We start from the raw sequence: 9,487 nt of genomic DNA on the forward strand, positions 1-9,487 counted from the left end.
GTACGATATACATAAAGCATCACATCTACCATCTTTGCTTCATGACAAAGTTGTATAATTCATTTGTTGTGTGACCTTTATTCATTTTTTTTTTTTGACGTTATATTCATTTGTAAATATATATATATATATATATATATATATATATATATATATACATAATTTTAGTCTATTATGAAGCATTTATTCTAAGTCCAAAATTTGGAGGCCTAAAGCGAGGGCTTGGGTCGCCTTACCCTTAGGCCAGCCCTGGTGGTGCTTATCAAATTTTAACTAATATTGAACCATATGCTCATTCATATTTATCGAATTTTATTGGGCATAAGGAAGCTCCTTAGAAGGTATCTTTATTTGTTTGGTATGTACTCTAAAATCAGATGATGCATCATTTAACAAGATTCACATCTCTGTGTGAAGGGAAGTGGTGCTATTGAATCGGAAAATTATTTGTTCTTGGGTTGTCATTATTTCAGGGTTTATCTGGTACCTTGTTCGAAATTGGATTGACATCTCATCGGTCGATCCGTTTTGTTTATTGGAACACTCTTATCAATTTGGTCAATCAGGTGGAGATTCAAAATCTCGGCAATCTTTTATGCATTTAATTTGGTTCTCTAGGGCTAGTTTGATTTGAAAAGAAAGGAATACTAGAATCTTCAACCATAAGGAAGACTCGATGCATCATCTTTTGGATAAAATTAAGCTCTTCTCTTACCGGTGGCTGACGGCAAAAAATATTAATTTTGCTTTTGGTTATCATAGTTGGTGGCTTAATCCTTTAATTTATATGAGCATTGGCTAACAATTTTCCTTTCTGTTTTGCTTTGCTTGTTTTGGATTTGTAATTGTCCGTAAAACTTTTAGTGTTCTACCTTGGCACACCTTGTGATAGATAGAATGCTTTGTTCTTGATATTATATTCCATTTTGTATTGTTCCAAATTTTTTTTTTGCCCCGAATTAATTTTTTTGAACGATTAAAAGTTGCTTTTATTTTTCTTAAAAGCTAAGTTGAATTTCACAGTTGTTTTCAAAGATTAAAATAAGTTTTCACTCTAAATTAAAAGATTTATTCCTTCTTACTTTCATGCATTTCCTTGTCAAATATACATGTATAGTTCAAGTTTGCAAGGTGTACGTTGACATGGAAGACATTCAACAAATATTAATCACACCGCCACAATAAGTATTTATAGTTATAAAATCATATCATGTGAGACCAAAGATTTTGTTGTTCCATGAATCTTTTAGTCATATAGACCTCTTAAATAAGTGTTTAATAAAAGCTTTCTATCAAGTTTTAATTTATCAATAGTCAACCTTTTTAATAATGATTTATATCAGTCAACCTGTGTTGTGGACTTTTATCTCAAAAATAATATAATTCCTAGTCCCACGACATATTTGCAAAAGAATATTTAAAAATGTCACTAAATAACTGATAACTGATTTTCATTTATACTATCTAATTAAATTATCACTTTCAATTCAAAATCTTTTACTTTACAATATATTTATAATGTAGTAAAAAGATTGGTTTCTTTTTCGTTTATATTTGTTTGGGGTCAAATAACTTTGTGACTGGAGCTCATCCATTTTAAATGTGAAAAAGTGGGGTGTTTGAGTTCGAACACTGACATCTGCATATATTATACAATGTTTATACCAATTGAGCTAATTTCACCGAAACTCTATTTCATTTATATAATTTGAGTTAACGGTTAACATAATTAAAGCATAGGGTTCCTTAAAAAAAAAAATTAAAGCATAGGGTTCAAACTCTTGTGAAAGAAAAAATAATCACAATAAAATAAATCTACTAACATTTGTTAATCCAACCTTATCATTTGAATGAAGTTTATTCTACTAAAACAACATTTGTTATATATAAAAAAACAAGTTTATAGATATTTGTTTGAAGGCAAATTAAATGTAACATAAATAGATCACCTTCCTTTGGTGGCAAATTAAATCTCTTTGGACGGCTATGACTGGCTGGTATGAGCTGTGGTGTGTGGTGGCGACTTATAACTCTACGTCAAGTGACACCGTCCTAAGAACAACACATTGATGTGGTGCTTGCATATCTTGATTAATTTATGTTTAGTACTCCCTTCTTCTCTTATTATAAGATAATGACCATTTACAATAAAAAAAACTATTTGTTTTTAAGTATAAGATTCCCTACAAAATATATTAGATACATTTATTTATTTTTTCTTTCAAATATACCTATTATTATTAATACTATAAATTTATATTAAAATATTAAAATCGACATTAAATGCATAAACAAAAGGTAATTTAGTAAGAGTTAATTATTGAAACTGACACTGTAAAATATGTGAAAACTGATCTTATAAAATAAAAAACACATAATTTAACCTTATAATTTGAGATTCTTATTATTTTTGACCTTGTAATATACACGAAATCCAAAAAAAGGATCCAGAGGTTGAATGTTTTCATGATTTTTTAGGGATATTTAAGACGTTAAAATATGACTTTACACAAAAAATTAGAATTTTTCAACTAAGGATGAATTAATTTTGAATTTTTAAAACACCAAAATCTTAAAAAACAAAACAACAGAAATTTTGACCAAGAAATCAAATTTTGAGCTTATTGTTTGCAGAGACATCTATAAAAACACACATAAAGGATCTAGAAAGTAAATGATATATCTACAATGTTTTAAAGCATTTCGAAGATGTTTCAATAACTTTATTTTTCAACCAAAACGTGCAAAATTGCAATTTTGTAAGCGTATACTCATGGGTCAAGTTGCGCTCCCTAATTTTGTAGACATGATTAGAACACAATAAGAAGTTTCACCATGAAATTTTGTAGTTTTTAAACGAGAGAAAAAATAATTATGAATTGTTTAACAATTTTTTTTAATCATGTCGAATAAAAATTAATAATTAATTTATCCCTAGTCGAAAAAAATCTATTTTTGTGTGTAAAACCATATTTTAAAGTCCTAAACATGTCTGAAAAAAATTATGAAAAATTCAACATCTAGATCACTTTTTTGGACTACGTGTATATTATATAGTCAAAAATAAGATGAATCTCAAATTATAGGGTTGAAATATGTGTTTTTTATTATACGTAGTCATTTTTCAGACATCGTGTATGTTACAGAGTCAATTTGAACTAACCATTTAGTAATAGTCATATATATTTCAAACAAATTTATTATTCTAACAACTTTTCCCAAAACTTGTAATATTTGTAAAGTGTTCTTGTTGCATGACCTAAAGTGTTTCGGTTTTAATGTTTGTTTTTACAACTGGATTCTCACTATACTTCACTATACTGTAGTCTTCCAAATTGTCTATCTACATTAATGGCAAAGAAACGCAATACTTCAATTGTTGTAGAGGAGTGAGGCAGTGAGATTCTCTGTCTCTTCTTTTGTTCTGTTTGGCGGAAGAAGTCCTTAGTAGTGGTTTGCAAGCTCTTGTGCTTGCATGCAATCTATCCTTGATGAATATGGGGTTGTTCCTCTAGATATTGTTAAAGAGTCCTACATCGGATAAGAGATGACCTGACAATGTGTTTATAAGTGGGAGCAATCCTCATTTCATAAGCCGGTTTTTGTGGGGTTGTGTTAGGCCCAACCACGATTTCTAAGATGGTATCAGAGCCTCCTCTAAGATCCGTTGGGCCATCTGCTATCAGGTTTCTGTTATCGGGTCACCCACCATTTATGTCCATGCTTCAGATGTCCAGTCCTGAGCGTCAGGGGGTGTGTTAAAGAGTCCCACATCGGATAAGAGATGACCTGGCAATGTGTTTATAAGTGGGGACAATCCTCACCTCACAAGCCGGTTTTGTTGGGTTGTGTTAGGCCCAACAACGATTTATAAGAGATATTCTGAAGTCCTTAGTCATTGTTTATATGATGATGATTTTTAATCTTTTTTTGCAAAGGGACTCTTTCTAATGTTAGGCACATTATGCAACTCTTTACAAATTATGAAGTGTATTCTGGTCAAATGATTAATGTTGCTAAAAGTAAGTTTTATACAGGCTTTATATCGTTTGCTAAACAACATGCAATAGCCTTTATGACTGGTTTCTCATGGAGCCCCCCCCCCCCCCCCTTCATATCTGGGAATCCCCTTATTCAAAGAGAAATCTAAAGCTTTATACTTCAGAGGTATAATGGGCAGAGTTAAGGTCAAGCTAGCCTCTTGGAAAGGCTCTTTGCTCACTATAATGAGAAAAGTTCATTTAGTAAACTCAGTGATTAGTAGTATGTTTGTATACTCTTTTCATGTTCTCTTGTGGCCTTAGACAAATTAATGTGATGATTAAGAACTTTATTTGGAGTGGTGATGTGCCTCAACACAAAATTTGCACTGTGGCCTGGAGTAAGGTATGTAAACCTAAAGATCAAGGAGATTTGGCTGTGAAGAATCCTTTTCTTGTGAATCAAGATTCCTTTCTTCATCTCTGTTAGAAACTCATGACTTTAGATAAACAATGGTCTATGATATGCAGAGCAAGATTTTTCAAAAAAAGGAAAACCTATGAATTATCCTATATCCTCTTCTATTTGGCATGGTTTGAAATCTCATGTTAACACTTTCTTCAACAAGAGCTCCAATCAAATAAGTTACTGGAAGATACTAAGTATTATATTGGTTTTGACTTAAATCTAATGATAAAATGGTTCGACTATGATTTAAATTATTGGTGGCTACATGAATATTTGAGTCTTTCGGGGTTTTATTGATTTATTGTCCTTTGATTTTGACTATTTCGCCCATTGTTTTGGTTATAGAAAACAAAAGTTATAATCTTGTCGGATTTGAGATCTCTGGACGGCGGCCTTGAATGACCTTTGAGCATCTGATCTTCGTCAATAGCATTCTTTTTCAACAAAGCGATGTAATTTAGAGTAAAATGTATGTGTACTTGGACCAATGCTATAAGTCAGTATTTAGAGTGTTGGTTTAGGGTTTTATCTCTTGAACCTTTATCTAGACAACCATCCTCAAAGGAAAGCTGTGGACAAATTATGAGAAGAAATCATTAAATTCAAGCTGACTGACCCATATTGTCTCAAGAGGCCATTACTTCGGTATAGATTAGAGGATTTCTATAGGGGAAAATTGTCCTTCTTCCTTTCAAAATTACACATTCCCTTAACTTAGCAGGAGTTAACTTATGCTCGGCATTTTTTAGCATGAGTTAACTCACGCTGATATTTTTAAATCGGTTCAATTATTTTTTAAGCCAATTCAACCGATCTTAAAAGTGGCAGCGTGACGTTGAAAAATGCCGAACATGAATTAACTTATTCTGAGTTAAAGAAATGAGTAATTTTGAAAGAAAGAATAGCAATTTCCTTCTATAGGGTGGTCTATCTGGATCAGCTAAAAATGGAACCCAAATCCAATCAAAGTTTGGGCCCTGAATAGACTGATACAAGTTATTCACTACTTAACCCCAATAATTTGGTGGTTTGACCTCATTTGCAAAGTATAAAAGTTAGAAAAACTATTATCAAAAAGCAAACAAAGAATTAAAAAAATAAGTCAAAGATACACTATATAGTAGTATAATAATATTTTAAAGGATTGTTATATTCAATTGTACCTGTACGTGTACGTTACAAATGTAGGCACCGTCACAATATACCATGGTATTTTCATGATTCATGCCATGTGACTTTTAGATATTTCCTCGTCATTTGTAGTGTGTTAGGGTATACATATGACAAGAAAATGTCTAATTTACTTGTCATATCCATTTGTAAATTCCTCATTCTTATTTGCTTGATACTGTAAATCATTTCTCGATATTCAGGATCATCTCCACCAGCTTAGACGATTGAGCATAATCGATTTTTGTATTTCAATTTTGTTCAATTAACAATGACGACTATCGCTATAGTATATAGCTGCATGAAATGACAAGCTGAAAGAAAATCAAAAGTTTTTTCTTTGTGAAATGTAATAAATTTAGAGTGAGGGATTAAGGGGTGAGCTTCTCAAGAATTCTTGTACGTCATGGTCCACTCTAAATATGGCTCACAGAGTTTTCGTTTTAGGGATCCATGATAGGTGGTTTGAGTATTCCTTAACTAGTGTCATAGCGAAGAAAAAAACTAGTTAGCACTTTCCAAACGTTATTTAGTGGTATATAGTTTAATTAATTGATGATCAAATAACTAGAACTTAAATTTTTTATATACGATATGATTTGCATCTGTAAATTATACTATAATACATCAACTACATTCTAACTACAACTTAAATTTTTTATATACGATATGATTTGCATCTGCAAATTATATACGATAAAAAATTTAAGTTGTAGTTAGAACGTAGTGAATGTATTATAGCATTTTTAGTGTTTTGTCTGAACTTTTTAATTAAGTTTCACAACTGGCTCCCGTCTAAGAACGATAAAACCTTACAACTCTTGCTAAAAAAAAAGAAGAAGAAAACTTATGACTTGATAAACATTCTCAAAGAAATTTACATTTATATTCCTCCAACAACATAAAGAGTTTTTGTTGGAACATGCGTGGAAATTGAGTTAAAAGACTAAATACAAATTCCCATGTTGGGTAAAACTAGTGTTATGTCAATTGAAAAAGTGGAAGTTCCACGTCAGATGATCACACACATTAGTAGTGTTTATATAGTGGGGGTGCAACTCTAATAGAGATACATAATTATGTGAACGAAGTAAGCACTAGAGAAAAAATATATATTGATACATATTTTATTATTTGGAAATGATAAATTAAATGATTAATTTAATCATTATTAGAAAGTGTTTTCTTAGTCCCCAAGTTTTACTAAAATATTTTAGAACCCAATCTAGAATATTTTGGGACACAATCTACAATATTTTCGTAGGCAATCTAATATATTTTAGTGCATGATCTGAAATATATTTTGATACTCAATAATATATTTATGTATTAAATAATATATTTTTGTACTCAATATAATATATTTTGGTACTCAATTGAGATATTTTTGTACTAGATCTAATATGTGTATTACTTATTCCCAAAGTTTCTCGTTGTGAATTTTCTCTATAAATAGAGAACTCACATAGTGCATTCCATACACCAAAGAGTTCAATTGAGTTGTCAAGAACTCTTTCTCTCTTCTCCCTCCAGTTTGTGTTAACGAGTTATTCTTCTCCTCATCCCCTTTTTCTGTCCCTTCGGAAAGATCATAGTCCCTTTTCGGTTTATTGTCTTAAGAATGGTCTTAAGAGCCTAGTCCCTTCAATTATTTATGTCTCTTTAGAATAAACAATATTTTAAGAACATAGACCCTTTTTCGTTATAATAAGAATGATCTTAAAAATATATTCTTCTTCAATTCTTGGATAAGTTAGACGTTAAGTAAGACGTTAGAATGGTAGTAACGTTAGAATGGTAGTAACACCATATTTGAGTGGTTGAATTACTATATAAACAATATTTTAAGAACATAGACCCTTTTTCGGTATAATAAGAATGATCTTAAAAATATATTCTTCTTCAATTCTTGGATAAGTTAGACGTTAAGTTAGACGTTAGAATGGTAGTAACACCATATTTGAGTGGTCTCAACACCATAGTAGAGTGGTTACAGTACCATATTGGTTTTAGTATTAAAAGAGTGGTCTTAGTACCACATTGAAGGTGTAATTCTCGTACTGTTTTCTAGAGTGGTTGATAGTATACCTTGCATAATTTTGGGTAGTGCTACGAAACGTCTTAAAGAGAGCGACCTGATCGTGACTCAACCTAGTAACTTTCAAAATAGAATTCGGAAAACAAAATACAACTGTTTAAAAATCCAAAATCAACAGTTTTTTTATGAAGAAAAAAATTGAAATTGAGAGTCGTCTGATTATTTATTTCTAGCAAAACTCATTGTAGAAAATTTTACCACGTACCGCAATAATTATACATCATCCCTACATTTTGTGTGAACCTCCCCTTTTCCCCTCATGTATAAATTAAAATCCTTATGTTTTTACCTTATAATCGGATTGTTTTTAAATATACTTTTTTCTTCTGGAAACTTATGACAACATTTAAAAACGTTGCCATAAGATAATAGGCAACATTTTAATCATTGCAAGAATATTGAATAACATATATACAAACAAGAACCCTTCATATAGGCGATCTTGTGTGATTTCCAAAATAGTTAAATTAAGTTTCTCAGTTTGGTTTCTCGTCCTTGAAACCTTAAATTTTCGGTTTGTTAAGGAATTGACGATTTTTTTTTGTAGAGCAACTCACAAAATGATGTCATTCCCTTTATGACTATGGTTTTTAACTGTTGGCTAAAATATATGATTTAAAAATAGAAATACAAACCGGAGAGCTTAATATAAGTTTGTATGATTTCCGAAAAAAAAAGTATATTAAGTTTTTCGGAAAATGATATGTAGGGGGTGAACTCATGCAAAACATGGAATAGTTAAAAAGAATAAAATTGACATTTTTAATAGTTTTTAGGGGTGAAAGTATAAGTGTAGGGGAGTCTCAAAAACAAAATGTGCTTGAGTAATCCCTTAAAAAAACCAATGGTATGTATATGAATCAATCCTTTCATGAAAATTGCTGTTTACACTTAAATGTTTGCTAAGAAATACCAATATTTTACGAAAATAATCCTATCATCAGTTAACTACCGATAAACTAAATCGGCGGTAGTTAACTATTGATGAGGTTGCCGTGGAGCATAACACTTGAAATTTTCATTCTTTGAGCACAAAAAAACAAGTTCTTTGATTGAGTTGCAGATTATTTTGACTCATGAATATGATGATGCAGTCCTTCGATTGGATGATACACGTGTGTGCATAATCATATTATTAAAAATCATGTTGCATAATTTATGCTCCACGAAGTGCCGTTGGATTTTTCCCTGTCAACGTTCAAAAGAGAAAAATGCTCCACATAATGTTGCTTTGTGTCTCTATGGACAAGTGGTTTGTCTAGCTTCTTTGTCCACCCACAATCAAAATAGTCAAAATGAAAGCCTCCGAGCAATAATAAATGAAATATTATCTCCTTCAAAAAAAAAATGAAATATTATCATTTGAAGCTCCATGGCAGTTAACTGCTGATGGAAAATAACTTTATCGGTAGTTAACTACTGTCGATGGGGTTATTTTCGTAAAATACTGGTGTTTATTAGCAAACATTGAAGTGTGAACATCAATTTTCTCCTTTTATTTTCACTAATTAATGGGCTTGAGCCCAAAAAATTAAAAACAATAAGGCTATTACTTTTTCCACCCTATTCATTTCTCGCGTGCCCTATTTTTTTTTACGAAAATGTCCATGTAAATTTTAGATTTTATTTTATAATCCGAATTGAGTTTTTCCTTTGTTATGGGGTGAAAAAAACGAGTTTTTTAGTAATTCAGATTTTATAATTCGAAAACCTCAAAAAATAGGGAGTGTTCCTTGTTTTTGTTTTGTTTTTTTTTTTTTGAGATTATAG

Source organism: Medicago sativa, chromosome 4 (assembly GCF_051527215.1).
Source record: "Medicago sativa cultivar Bolivia chromosome 4, Bolivia_mono, whole genome shotgun sequence".
Lineage (NCBI taxonomy): Eukaryota > Viridiplantae > Streptophyta > Magnoliopsida > Fabales > Fabaceae > Medicago > Medicago sativa.